The following is a 14,471-nucleotide window of genomic DNA, read 5'->3' on the forward strand; positions in this document are numbered from 1 at the left end:
ACCCAACGTATGGGACAATGCACCCAACGTATGGGACAATGCCCCCAACGTATGGGACAATGCTCCCAACGTATGGGACAATGCCCCCAACGTATGGGACAATGCCCCCAACGTATGGGACAATGCTCCCAACGTATGGGACAATGCCCCCAACGTATGGATCAATGCTCCCAACGTATGGGACAATGCCCCCAACGTATGGGACAATGCTCCCAACGTATGGGACAATGCTCCCAAGGTATGGGACAATGTCCCCAACGTATGGGATAATGCTCCCAACGTATGGGACAATGCCCCCAACGTATGGGGCAATGCTCCCAACGTATGGGACAATGCTCCCAACGTATGGGACAATGCTCCCAACGTATGGGACAATGTCCCCAACGTATGGGATAATGCTCCCAACGTATGGGACAATGCCCCCAACGTATGGGGCAATGCTCCCAACGTATGGGACAATGCCCCCAACGTATGGGGCAATGCCCCCAACGTATGGGACAATGCCCCCAACGTATGGGACAATGCACCCAACGGAAACTTCGAATGGCGAGCCCAGGATGCGGCAGCTAGAGAGGGGCTTGGAGAGAGACGTACCCTTAAAAAGTCACTGTCGGTGGCTTCTGCTGCGGCAAACAACCCAGAGTGTGGGTGGGTTGGCGAGTGTGCTGATAAGCTGGGGTGCAGGTGGGAATTGCTAGCGGTGGTTTTGCGTGCAGGCAATGAACCTTGAAGGTCGGCGTCGTCCGTCCAAATCAGCGATGGTAACAACAACAAAACGACTTGGCAAACGATGACACCGTTTAATATCGTCAACAAACTCCGCGAACGCCATGACAAACACGCACGCGCAGGTTCCTCCCACGTGATAATAGTTAGCTCGGTGTAAAACAGAAAAGCAATGCTTTCAAAGGGGTTCTATTTTGCTTTGTTTTAACACATCTGCAGACAAGACAGATGCTAGAGTTTTGCATGGGCTCGTTATTTGTTACACTCCGATTAGCACGGGCGGTTACGTACCGTGCGAAAGAAGTTCAACAAACATCCATACATTTTTCCCAAGAGAGGAGAATTTCTTGAAACCGAACGCCCCATCAGTCTTATTCTTTTTCCCACGACTGATGTTGATGTTGAACAACAAATATCATTTTAGATCGCGGTGGCTGAGCCGGATAACTGCGGCAGGAGTAGCAGAGGTTCATCATTGCGAGCCGCTGGTTCGATAGAATATCATTAATTATTGACAACAGCTTCAATGTGAAATAATCGCCAACATAACCACCTACAGTTATGGAATGGGCCGCGGATGATGATCCCGATGCTGTACGTACGTGTGTTGAACTTCTTTCGCACCCTACGTAGCCAATCGTGCTCAACGGAGGTGCGGGGGTTGGGGCGACGGCAAACTAAACACAAAAGGAAGTTCTGAAGAGATGAGTTTTCAATCTAGATTTAAAATTGATAATGATGGCAACTGGAAAGATCACGCACAACTTCAAGATTGGCCCAATAACCTGGACGCGTAATGTTTGTTACGCTTTACACTGGGATACTGTCTGAAACTCCGCGACTGCTTAGAAGCGGATAAACTCTCCGCGTGTCAACAACGTTCAAACATTTTCTCTGGTGGCGTCACCCTCCTCAGCACGCATGAACGTAACGAAATTTCTAACCCTTGGCGGTCGCCAAAAAAAGAATGCGAGCTAGACACCGAAGGAAGAAGGCGACGCTCGACACACCTGGTTTCCTTTTCCTTGTCGAACTTTTATCTCTCCGAAGCCCACGCAGTATCTGAAAACGTATTTATCTTCAGCTCGGCTCGCGCCACGCTGTGCCTTTCAAAGGGGACCGTGACAAAGGATGAGATATGATGCGGATACCTTCGGAGCCCCAAGAGATTCTGAGAGGAGACACACCGGAGACAGACGAGCATTCCACCCACAGGGCGGGCAAAGTGGCACCAGCCCCGCTACATCTCGATAGCCCACACAGTCGGGACAATCTGCGCGCTGACACTGGGCCAAACGACTGACCAGAACAGACACGGCAGACTGCTTTATAAAAAATAATAATCATCTTTGATCCCACTCGATGGCTGCGCCGGGTACTGATAACGCTACACAGCAAACTCCAGTCAACTTAATCTCCAACGCACCAGATTGCCATTCTTCGGCAATTGACATTACCATTGGCCGAATGCCATTAAGCCGGAGTTACGTGCGCATATTTGTATCGTGTAAACTTAATACATTATTTATACGCTCAGCAGGCAAAGCCGCGGAGTTAAAAATGTACAAAAAAAATACAAAAATTATTCTGAAATACAGCATGCAAGTTTTTTTTTCTCCCCAACACACGTTAAAAGGCATGCCCTTAATATATTTCTATTTCATCCATTACTTTCCACCGCTAGAGTAACAAATATTATTTTTAATGGAGCGTGGAGGAAAATGTGCGTCTTGCAAGATAGTCCCATTGCACTTTGTAGGCCTTCAAAAAAGAGGGAATGAAAGAGCTACGTTTCAGGGTCTCTCTGCGGTAAACACGACAAAGCCTTCCCTTGGCTGATTTGAGCAATTAATTACACGAGCGGCTGAGGTAAACCATTACAGAGGAAGCAATAATGTGTCGTCAAACCCGCCACCACCCGACACAGCCAACTAGTAAGGCCTGTCACGTAAACAGAACGTGCAAATACGTCACTAGTACAGCACACCGGTGTGTTGGAGATCAAACCCACAACGTTTACAATATGAGTACGACGTTTCGCCAGTAATTACAGCCAGCATCATCAGGCGGACAACCAGATTTGTGGAGAATCCTCCTGTTTTGTTCTTTAAATAGAGGGGTAGATGTGATGACGTCACTTGTGAGCCCTTCACGTGCGAAGGGGGGGGGGGGATTAATGAACTCGTAACAAATTAAAATGGGTATCCATTGCCGGTTGGGTTGAGTTAGAAGCCCTTACGAAGGCTCGTCAAGAATTCCAAAAATGTCAAGACAATTCTGGCCTTTCAGCCGCGTTTCAGCTGCGTTCTTGATGCGACAGAGACAGGAGATCAAACAAACAGACTTGTCCAATCCATCCTCGGCTCACACTTAAACAACTCTCCTTAAACTGCACAAGGGCGTGCTTGTGTTTGACGCTAAGAAGGTAGGATGGGGAGGTGGGGGGGGTTTGAAGAGCCAGTCTGCGCTGCAAAACCTTCAAATAATCCTCGCATGTACACGGGATCCGAGAAACTATGGGAACCCTAAACAAAAAAATGTTTTTGCTTTGACAGTGGGCGACGGGAGATGCTTGCTTTCGGTTGCACTCCCTCCGAGTGCGGATGATGATTATCGCTTGCGTGCGCGCGTGGGGCTGGCAACGCCGCGGCTGAGCGGTGCCGCGCCACCAGCCCTGTGGCCCGAGTTGGAGTCCCGCTCAAGGTCAACGTCGCGGCGGTGTTTCCGTACCGGTCCCGGAACCTTCCCGAGGTTGACTCTCGACCTCAAACGAGGGCATGGTGCTGGCCACGCCACCTTCACGTGCGCCGTGCCGGACTTCAGAGTTGGTCGCGAGCAGCGCTTTGTCCCTGGCGCCGACATCGGGTCTGGTGCACGGGGGATCTTTGTCCTTGCCGCGTGCCGATGAACAGGCGGCTCGCAAACAGAACTCTGGGATGCAGCGGTGGAAGCGCAGCAGTTGGCAACCTGCGATCTGAACCCAGCGACCTTCAAATCTGGTTCCCGGCCACCGCTGCAAACATCCGTGGCGAGCCAAATCTGAAACGTTCATCCCGATTCCACACTGCTTTCGCGAAACCTCGTATCGACCAGCGTGGTGAAGTATGGTCAAACAGCCCCAAATGATTTCCAACAGCAGCCTACCCTCACCCTGTACATTTGCATCGTTTTGCCTTTAGAGTGTTACGTGCGTGTTTATTACGCAACCACTTCTCACAATGCTCGTAACAGGCCCTGGCGCTGCCCTGCAGGATGCGAGGCCTTCCCCCCCCCCACACCCTGAGAGCGACTGCTTGAAGACGATTCACAATCGCCCGTTAACACGGGGCACGTGACCGACCGCCGTTGAAGTAAAAGTGGCAGACGAAGCGTTGGAAACGCAGCGTGGATGCGCGCGACCAACAATTTGGCAAGCCACGTGAGACGCTAAAGCGTGACCCCTGGTCACCCTCGCGCTGCTGGGTCGGGCGTGCGGTGTCCGCGGACGTCGCGCCGACCACGGACGCTGCGCGGTTTGAGCTCTGCCACCGCTGCTGCTCGTTCAACCGTGAGATGATGCTGCAGAGCGACGTCACTGTATGCAGCGGAAGTTAACAGCCGTTTGCCAATCCACTGCTGGATGAATGCCTACCTACCCCCCCGCCAGAGGTCGCAACCGGGTACCCGATACCCGTACCCTACCCGATACCCGGCTACCCGTACCCGGCCGGGTACAGGTACAGGTACCCGTTTGCGACCCTGGTGCGACCGGGTACGGGTAGGCCGTGAGTCACTGGTGAGTAACTGTTTGTCACTCATTTCCCAACGTCTTCTCACAATTCAAGTTCCTAGAATCAACCCACCCGCGCCTGCAACATGGCTTCATCCCAGAGGTCGCAATCAGGTACCCAATACCCGTACCCTACCCGTACCCGGCCGGGTACGGGTAGGGGTACGGGTACGGCCGGGTACGGGTATCCGTTTGCGACCCTGGTGCGGGTACGGGTAAGGAATCAAAAACCCGTTTGCGAGCTCTGCCCCCCGCCCCCCCGCCGCTCACAAACCTTGATGGCCATGGGGGGGGGGACGTTTGACCATCCTACACCTCAGTGCTGGCTGATTAATACCGCACAACACCGACGTTAGCCCTGGCTGGGAATGGAACCCAGGTTTGCCGGGTTACATGGCGCGGTCCGGCAAACACTGCGCCGCTGCCTGCCCTCCCTGGATTGAGGCCGTGTTGTTTTAGTGACGCGTTTGTGTCTCCCTCTTGTAATTGTGGAGGAAAAATAAAAAATAAAGCACTTCGTTTTTTCTCCACTCGGCACATTCATTGCCCAGAGGCATTTGCATGCAGCGACAACCTTGAGAGATCTAAAACGGGGGCTCCGAGGTAATTATACGTATCTATTATTAATACATATTTACGTAGCCAATTCCGCGGCATGGGTCTATTGTTGCACCGCTTAATGCCGCATTAATGGGATGCTTAGCAAGATACCGTCATGAGAAATGTACCGACGCGCCGGCTTTATCTACGTTTTACTGCGGCCGGCGCGCTATTTACAATCGCGGTATGACGTCGAAATAAAGCGGTTTTTAACGTCGCGTCGTCGCGATGAACATTTACCCGCGGCCGCCGTTCATCCTCCTAAACACCGCGGAGGGCCGAGGGCACCGGCGGAGGGAGGCGTCGGGCCGTCACGGCGCCGGAACACGCCGCTCTTCGTCTCCACGCCCATGAGCGCACCGTGGCCCACTCGCCACCGCCACGAGCAACGTCCCCCCAGCACGCTCTCGGCTTCACTCGCAGCTTTAACGACCACCCGCGAATGTGACGGGCCGGAGGCGCATCCGCTGCAGCCGATTCATTAACGTCGCCGTCGTTGCTGTCGCGTTTGTGAAAACACGGGTCCCCAGCTGCGCGTTATGAATCGATCGCTCTGCACTGCTTGGAAACGCTGCATCGCGACGATCCGTCGAAAGGTCGCAGGAGTTTAAATTTCGCATCCCCAGAGCTCCCCGACGCGCTTTTTGGGTCGTTCCGGCAAACACCGCAAAAAAAAAAGAAGCCGAACAAGGAAACTTTTCCGCAAAAGTGTGCGTTATTTGATTTTACTCCAGTGGGTGTGCACGGTACTTTCTAGTTCACGCCACAACCGTGTATGTTTCCGTGGTTTCCCTGTGTGGCTCTCCGATGCGTCGTCCCCTGAATAATCTCCCAGAAAGTGGGGCGAGACGTCCGACATCATGCCAAAACAACACGTGGTTCAACCCAAAAAACACACTTTCTCATTCGCGTTTATTTGTCTGGCTATGTAAGCGAGAGAGCGCGAGCTCGCTCGCTCGCGATTTTCCGAGTCGTAGGGGAAGGAAACCCGGTGTGGTTTTAAATGAATCACAATGCACTTGAAAACGCAGGAAACCAAACCCACTGCGAGGGGTCTCCTTCTGCTCGCTTCGCCGGCACGAACCAGGCGAGAGACTCGTACGCATCGAATTGTAACGCGCGGGATTCAAGTGTGAAACCTCAGCGGGGGGGGGGGGGGGGGGGGTCGTGGCACGGCGGTTGAACGCGCCGAGCCGAGTTCGATTCCTGGCCACGGCTGACGTTAGTGGCGAGTGACATCCGAACCGTTTCCGGCCCCACCGCCCCAACCCCATCCCGGCCGTTCGTGCCACTCGTTACTGACCAGGGTGGCCCCGTGACCAAAAGGCGTGGGGGGAAGAGGCCATCATCCAGCGATGGACTGACAAGCGGCTGTAAAGTACGAATAATAATTATTGTTCTTCAAGTCTAGGGCTAGAAAGACATCATTCATTTTGCTGCGCCGAGAAAAAACGGTGGAGGAATGCACACCGCCGGTAAAGCTGGGCTCTGTCAAAGGGTGAAGAATGACCCTTTAAAGAAAATAACACCGCAGCGCAAATTTCAGCTATGCAGGAACACGTGCGAGTGAATGGCACCAGCTTTAATTTTTCATGCGCATTACTGCGTGCGAGCCGAGAGCTCTCGCAACGCAACATTTCAACCCTCGGTGTCAACGGTAAAATATTTACCGCGTTGCTACGCGCGCGAGGAGTGGGCAGTGCGACCCGCTCGAAACGAGAGGACAGATCGACAATGTGCGCTCCCCATCAAGTGGGGTCACATTGCAATATCGTCTTCAACAGCAACTCATTAGAGAGACACCAATGGGGCTTTGCCCAATGCTGGCCATTGTCATTACTCATGACCATGGTGGTCAAGAGAACTCTGTGGATGACAAAAAAAACATGTATCTAATGCACCTGCTACCCTTGGCAATACGCATCATTGGCAGTTCCTCTGAGAGCAGGTTGGGGGGACCGACACTGCAAATGAGGCTCGCGAATGTGAAATCTTTAGGCTGGATGAAAGCCCTTGTTTTTCCCTCCGCAGCCACTCGTGAGCAATCCGCGCACGCTCCGCGGGACACACGCGCGTCGCGTGCGAGCACGCAGCCAGCAATCAATCAGGGCCACGGCGCCGCGAGTGTGCGCACGTGCGGGCCATCGTCGGGCAGCAGCCACCAGCCTCCACCTCGCTCGCGCGCGCACGCATAATGGCAAAGGCAAAGGGGCCACCCGTGTAGCCTCCGCAGACCGTTGGCAATTGCTGTTTTTGCGAGCAGCCAAATAAGGCCGGGGATGGCACGCGAGGAGAGTTGTGTGGCCTGAACCATGTCCCACTGCCTTTGTCTCCCCGGTGCTGGAGTGTAACACCCCCAACTGGGGGGAAGCCCAGGGCCGGTTCAGACGGTCGCCGTTGACACACGCAACGACGACGACCACAATGACAACGGAGTGGCGGTGACTTCACCACACAGCGCTCGTGCCGGGCTAGGTACACTTGGGAAGGCCACGTGAAAGTGACACATGGACACAAGCACGCACATGGGGAGACCTTCGCCGAACACAACAAATCGTTGTTTGTGGAGGTGAAATAAAACAATAACAGCACATAGCGAATTGTAATGTGCCTAGGGGTACCAGATGAAGCTATGCCCATGCAACAATCAGTGGAATTTCCATCCTGAGCTGCCCTCCCAGCGATCGCTGCCAGGAAAAGGCCTTTCTCTTCCTGCCGAGGGCCAATAGCCCAGTGGGCTTTGCGAAAATGGCTCAGTGTCAAAGAATATGCGAATATCAATAATAATAATAATCACAACCAATAACGTAACGCAACACTTAGCAATCATCGTATTGGGGGTGAAGAAATACAAAAACCGTAACAATTTCAATTTACGCAGCATCTTAAATGCAATCACATCTCAAGGCGCTTTACAGAATTGGAAAAAAAATATTCGGAAGTTTGTGCAGGGGGACGTGGTGGGGATGGGAGGGGGATTGGGGGGGGGGCGGGTGGGGAGGAGTGGGGGGGGGTAATCAGTTTCGGGACTTAAACACGGGGAGAGAAAAGAGAGCGCAACAACACTGACGAGACTCGGCACAGACGACGAAGCCGCAAGGACAGCCGGGGCAGTGCCAACGAGACCCAGGGCATCGTCCACGGTGGAGCTGGGTCCGTTCACCAACTGAGTCCAAGTGGCAGCTGAGTCAGCACCGATGAGTTCCAGGGTCGAATCGGTGGCAAAAACAAGGCCCCGGGAAGAGCGACACACGGTGGAGTGGAATCGTGAGAAGTGAGGACATGGCGCAAAGGTCAGGCAAGGGTCAGGAGGCAGCATGGGGGACAGGGTCAAGGGACGGAGGGCGGAACAAAATCCCGATTGAGGTGGAGGAGAAAAACGAAGTGACAGGCAGGCAGAGGGAATGGCCAGGGAAAGTTTGGGCTGAAGGGGAATGTCCAGTCAATGACCATGGCACACGGGTTCACACTCGTCATCATTCATCAACAGCCATGATCTACCCACTGCTAGATGAAGGCCTCCCACCTGGCGGCATACTCTGCCGCCTTCAAAGCCCAACGTCTCTAATTTTGCCTTCGTTCTCCTTCCAGCGCCATTACTGGCATGCACCGTTTTCCGTGCACTGTTTTTTCCCCATTGTCACCTCGGGGTGGGGTGGGCGGCGGTCACGCTGCTCCCCACTTCCACATTGCCAACAAAAATCTCCCCGAGCCATTGTTCCCCCCCCCCCCCGCACAAAAATCCCACGGATATGTCGGCATTCCCACGGGCGGCCGGGCGCTGCGTGCTGCCGAGCCCGAAAGGACTCCGCCGGCGACGTCACCGCCGGGTGTGGCTCGGACCGAGCCAGAGCAAAGCGCGAGCGGTGATGTGCCGCGAACGACGACGTTCTCCGCGCGCTCGTGCCACGACGCGCCGACGAAACAAAAAAACGGTCATCCTCGCCGCGAGCGTGGGCCGGAAGGGCAGCGATTTGTATCGTGGGAGATAAGCGCTCGCGATCACCTAAACGAGTGCTCGCCGCCGTTATCGTCGTCGTCGTCGTGAGCAGCGGCGGCAGCAGCCGTGAGATAATGCACTGCCGGGCAAAAGCCGTCTCCAAGTCGTCCAACATCTTCCCCACGGTTCTGCGATGTAACAATCCAGCCGCGATGTAAGGAGACACGTGTTACCGGGTTTAACATCGGACTGGCCCCGCTCTCCATCCGTAGCCCTTCGGTCGTAACCGATGTACGTACGTGTGTATGTTGGACTTCTTTCGCACCGTATGTTGCTAACTGCTAATCGGAAGTGTGGGGGAAGGACAACAGATTCTACAGTAAAAGCAGTTTTCAAGAAATTAGTTTTCAATCTAGATGATTCAAAAGTCCAAAACTCCAGTGGCTTTCCTAATATCGAAAGGAAAAAGCGTTCCAGACGGCCACGGAAACGCATCTGAAAGCGCCGCGCGATGATGCGGCGACCACCGTCTTTGTTCGATGGCTCAGCCAAAATCCGCCGCTGCGACGATGACCGGAGTTCACGTGACAGTTTGCGAGTGCTTCCCGCTTTTCAAAAACATGGCTCGGCACGTCCCCTCGGCACGGTTCGACTGCGCAGTGGAAAATCGGAAATCTGCATTAGCTGCGAGGCCCCCCGGCCGCGGTGACCGTCACCACTCTCAGCGCCGAGTAAACGCAGCCTCGCGCGCTCACAACACCGACGCACACAAAAATGTACTTCTAACCTCGGAGCCCCCCCCAAAAAAGCCACAACCCCATCTCCCCTCCCCCCACCCTTCACAGGAAGTTTCTACACTGTACGAGAAGATTGCTTCAGAAGACAAAAAAATTTGTTTTGCTTTTCGGCTCCTTTCGCTAGCGGGCATTGATGTGTTTTTTTCACTTATAACATTTGTTGATACTTTGAAGCGGTGTATTTAGTGTGCTTTTTTTTATCAAAATATGTTAAGAAATTAAAGGCTGCGACGAATAAATGAAAAGATTTTCCCCACGTAATATAATTGAGATCTAAACGTAAAATGTGCACAATATATTGAGCGTTCATTCATTTCGCAAGCATTTGCAAAACATCAATGTTGCACATCAATAAAGAAATGTTTACTTTAAACCAATGCGGGTTGTGTTTTGCTCACGATTTTGTTTACGTCAGGACAACAAGAAGATAAACCCAACGCTCGTGTAAACACAATAAACGAAAGTCGTGTGAAGCGGCATTAAAAATAAACTAAAGAAACCTTCAGGCAAATCTGTAATTTTCTCCGCGAAAGCAATAATGTTTTTTTAACCAACAGACAACATTAGCCATGCATGCCTTGGCCCGATTGAAAGGCGACAAGCGGCAAGAGCTCATTTTCAAACGGGCACCTTTGAAATTAATATACGGCGGTGCTTGTCGCGGCACACGGAAACGGATCTGTATCGAGCGGGCGGGCACGCACGCGCGCGCGAGCGAGCGATGGGGGCGACGGCGCGGAGGAGGTTCCAAGGCAGCGACGCGTCGAGGGGCCGTGCCACCAACGACGCCGGTCACCGGCACCGCCGACGGAATCAGCGGTGGCGAGCTCTGCAAAAGGCGGGCGTCCGCGTCTTGTCGGGGTTCACCGAACGCGGCGACCTCCGCCTCCTCCCCCTCCCGCTAGATCTGCTCGGGGGAACAACAGGGTCGGATAAGATCGCGCGAGATGAAAAGCTCGCGCGCGGCCGCTGCGCTCTCATGGAGACAGATTGCGAGAGCAGTGGCGGTAAATCTGCTCCGCCCGACTCTGGCCATGGGGACGGCCCAGCTCGGCGCATCGGGGCCTTGTGTCCGTTCCTCCTTCGCGGACGTCGCAGCATCAGCTCTGGTTTCCGTTTCCGTGAACTTCGCGCACGGTTCACTACAGCCGCTCGCTCACCACCGCTGGTCGGTCGCCTCCTTAAAACTCGTTGATTCATCTTCTTGGTTCTTTCGGTAAAGTCACGTAGAAAGGAAATAATAAAATAATAAAAATAAAACATGGTAAAATAATTCTCACGACGTTTCGGCCACAACGCAAGCAGCCGTCATCAGGTGCAGACCAGGTCTGTCGGGGAGACAGCGTCTGGTATGAAACACCACCACGCTTGGAGACGCTGTCTCCCCGACAGACCTGGTCTTCACCTGAGGACGGCTGCTTGCGTTGTGGCCGAAACGTCGTGAGAATTATTTTATTATGTTTTATTTTTATTATTTTATTATTTCCCTTCTACATGACTTTACTGAAAGAACCAAGAAGATGAATCCCCGCAGTCACGAAAGATTTAAATCGAAACTCGTTGATTCATAAATCCTTGCCGACCAGCTCGGTCTACGACACTGACGTATTCAGTGCCACCCGACTCTGCACGTGACCACCACACTACAGGTCACCCCCCCCCCCCACTTCTCTTCCTGCTTCTTTCCTCGCACTGCTCCACTTTGAAATTCTCCTCCAATCGTCGTCTCTTATTCCTGCGTTCTCACAACCTTGCTCAAGCCATGAAACGTATCGACTTTTCATTGACTACGACGCTGTTTGGAGCTTGGTCCTTTGTGCTGCTTGGGAATTTTGGGTCTTATGAGCCCATTGTCAGCAAATCGTGATAAAAGGATGAAATAAACAAATCACAGACGGCAAGATCACTACCGTGCTGGGTACACGGCAACAGCCAACGGTAGCCCGGGGAGACACCTGAGCCAGTCGAATTTTCATTGGCAAAGATCAAAGAAACAAAATACCAGATCGTTAACGGTCTTGGCAAAGCAGCGGCAATTCATAAATATACATAAATATACATGGCCTAATTAAAAGAGGCATGTACAAAGGTGCGGTCTCGCGATCGCTTTCTCACTGCTGGCAGAAGACAGCTCTGGAGAGCCCCTCTAGAAAGGTACTCTTGGTCTACTTTTACCATGCTGCCCGGATGTGTTGGAAGGGATGGGAGTACTCGCACTTTACCCCATCCATGTATACTGTTCGGTGGACAGAGGCAGGCGATGCGGGGGGAATTAATGAACGTGGCCATCGTTTCAACTGCGAATCAAACCGTCTTCGTCTGGTTTGGAAGTCCAGCCTGCTCACCATTACCAAACGGTAGCATCCCTATTTGCGATTTTAATCGGCAAATTTTTTTTTTAAACCAGGAGGGCCACTTTTGTGCCCTAAAAAACGATCGCAGCGCGCTAGCGGCAAACCAACGGCGCGCCCCGCCCCCCTCCCCGGGGCCGCATCCCAACCGACCCTGTGAAAATGCGTCTTAGAAATGCTTGAGGCCATCCACAGTCAGAGAGACCGTACATTGAAAAGGTCCAAGGCAAACGCATCCGGCCAAGACCACCGGAGTTCAAAGCGAGCGACGGGGGAGCCTGTCCTCGTAGGCACGAAGGACGCACACAGCAGGCACGATTTATTTATCGCCCATTGTGAAAATGCAAGGCAGAGCAATTAAAAAAAAAATAGAAAATGGGTTGATATTTGGCTCTTGTGCAAGGATGTAATGGAATAAGGGGAAAAGGCGACGGGTTTTCTTGGCATTTAAAAGAAGAATGTTTATGCAACAGGCAAGTCATTACAAACGTGTAATTTATAACATAGGCCTTGGCCTCCAGTGTATAGGTATTCCATCTGTTCTTTATCAGGGACTCAGGAATGTTCGGGGTGAATGGCTTATACGACGATGCACAGGTCCGCGGTAAAGAGAGAGGCGCAGCCCGGCAATTGCCTGCCGATTCCACTGCCGGTGGACGGCCTCCCACCAGTCCCCGTATCACTCGCCGCTGATGTTTGTCACAGCTGGGAATTGAACCTGGGTCGTCGGAGTCATGAGTGCGTTGCACTAACCACTGTGCCACCACTCCGCAATCAGTATGAACGTAACAAACCAATACAATAAGTAGATTTAAAAACACATTACGTAGCCAATGACCAAATAACCTGTCAAGTGCTCAATCCCATCGGACCTGGAAAGCTAAGCAAGGTTGAGCCGGGTTGTTGTTTGGTATGGGTGACCCATGTTTAAAAGGCGGGTGCAGTAGGTAATGTGGGCAGCAGAGGGCAGTGCAACTAAATCCATTGTTCTGCACTCCCACAAACTCCACCAACCCGCGCGGCCCAGCGTGGTAAAGTATGGTCACAGCGTGGGGGGAGGGCCTTCGTGCAACAGTCGATTGACAAACGGGGCTGTACAGAATCGTCAGCCGTGGTCAATCCACTGCTGGATGAAAGTGTCGCCAAGCCGCCGTCTCTCACGTTCTAACGCGCCCTGCACGGCACCCCGATTCCAACCGCTCCATCTCCTCGGTGGCTAACCGCTGCCCGGAACCCCGACCATTGGCGTGTACATTTTTAATTGCCTCTTGCGACAATAGCTGTGGCAATCCGGGAGCAGATGCTGCGGTTCAGCTTCGGCACACAAGCCCACCCGTGCGAATGTCGCACGTCTAAAATACCAGAAACGTCACCGAACTGACGACCCCTCGTGCCGATGTCACCCTCAAATGGCCCGTGTCCCTCCTCTCCCCCCACCCCACTTCCCACCCAGCTCCTAAATTCGCTCGGTCAAATTCATTCGTGTCAGTCCAGCTTGCCAGTTGTAAAAATGAACATTAGCTCAATAGGTTAAAATCTATTGATACCTGTGGTCGTCTTAACGCGTTTTGTATTGACGGCGCGTAATTTGTTTATCGGATTGTGCCGAAAAAGCAGCGGCCGTAGTGCTTCCCATACTTCTTGGCAAGACCACGCGCACGATCGATAAGGCTACACTCTGCAGCCATTTTAATTACGTAACGAGGGCCGGACAATACTTGTGACCTAAGTCACCTCTCCGCTTGTTCATCGCTGCTGCTGCTGCTTAAGCCTCGGCCACAGTTCAATGCGCCACAAGTACGCAATCAAAGAATGAACGGTTATTATATCAATAGCCGGCTCGCCCGTGCAATTATGGTATTGAAGTCAAAGCTCAATTACCATACGCAGAGATTCAAACTAAGTATCATCGTCAGCCGTGTCAAGTATCCTCCCAAGTTTAAACATTTGCACTCTCTCAGTATGCCTTGTTCACATAATTAATTTTTTTAACGCTTTGTCAAGGGGTAGACACACAAAAATTCCCCGTACAGTCTTCACAGACGTTTTGGAGCAAGTGCTGTTGGTGAGCACCTTGGAAGGCCAGCACAGCACAGTGCGGTGGGTCACCAGCACCACGCCGGTCCGCCTTTGTCTCCCCACTGCACCAGGTACTCATTTGTGGCTGAGTCGACCTAGTGGAGGCACAGGACGGATTCACATAACTGCCACTGGTGTTGGCTGTGGGCAGGAATCAAACTCGGTTTCGCCGGGTTTGTAGCACAGCGTGCTAACCACTACACCACATG

The 14,471-nt window shown here is 52.8% G+C and overlaps 1 protein-coding gene across 4 annotated transcripts in view; it reads right to left on the reverse strand.

Moving 5' to 3' along the window:
* LOC144734286 (dystrophin-like) overlaps window positions 1–14,471 on the reverse strand; it is a 636,663-nt gene that overhangs the window by 558,538 nt on the left and 63,654 nt on the right. The gene's annotated exons all lie outside the window — the stretch shown is intronic.

This window comes from Lampetra planeri, chromosome 50, assembly GCF_965212315.1.
Source record: "Lampetra planeri chromosome 50, kcLamPlan1.2.h2, whole genome shotgun sequence".
Taxonomy (NCBI): Eukaryota; Metazoa; Chordata; class Hyperoartia; order Petromyzontiformes; family Petromyzontidae; genus Lampetra; species Lampetra planeri.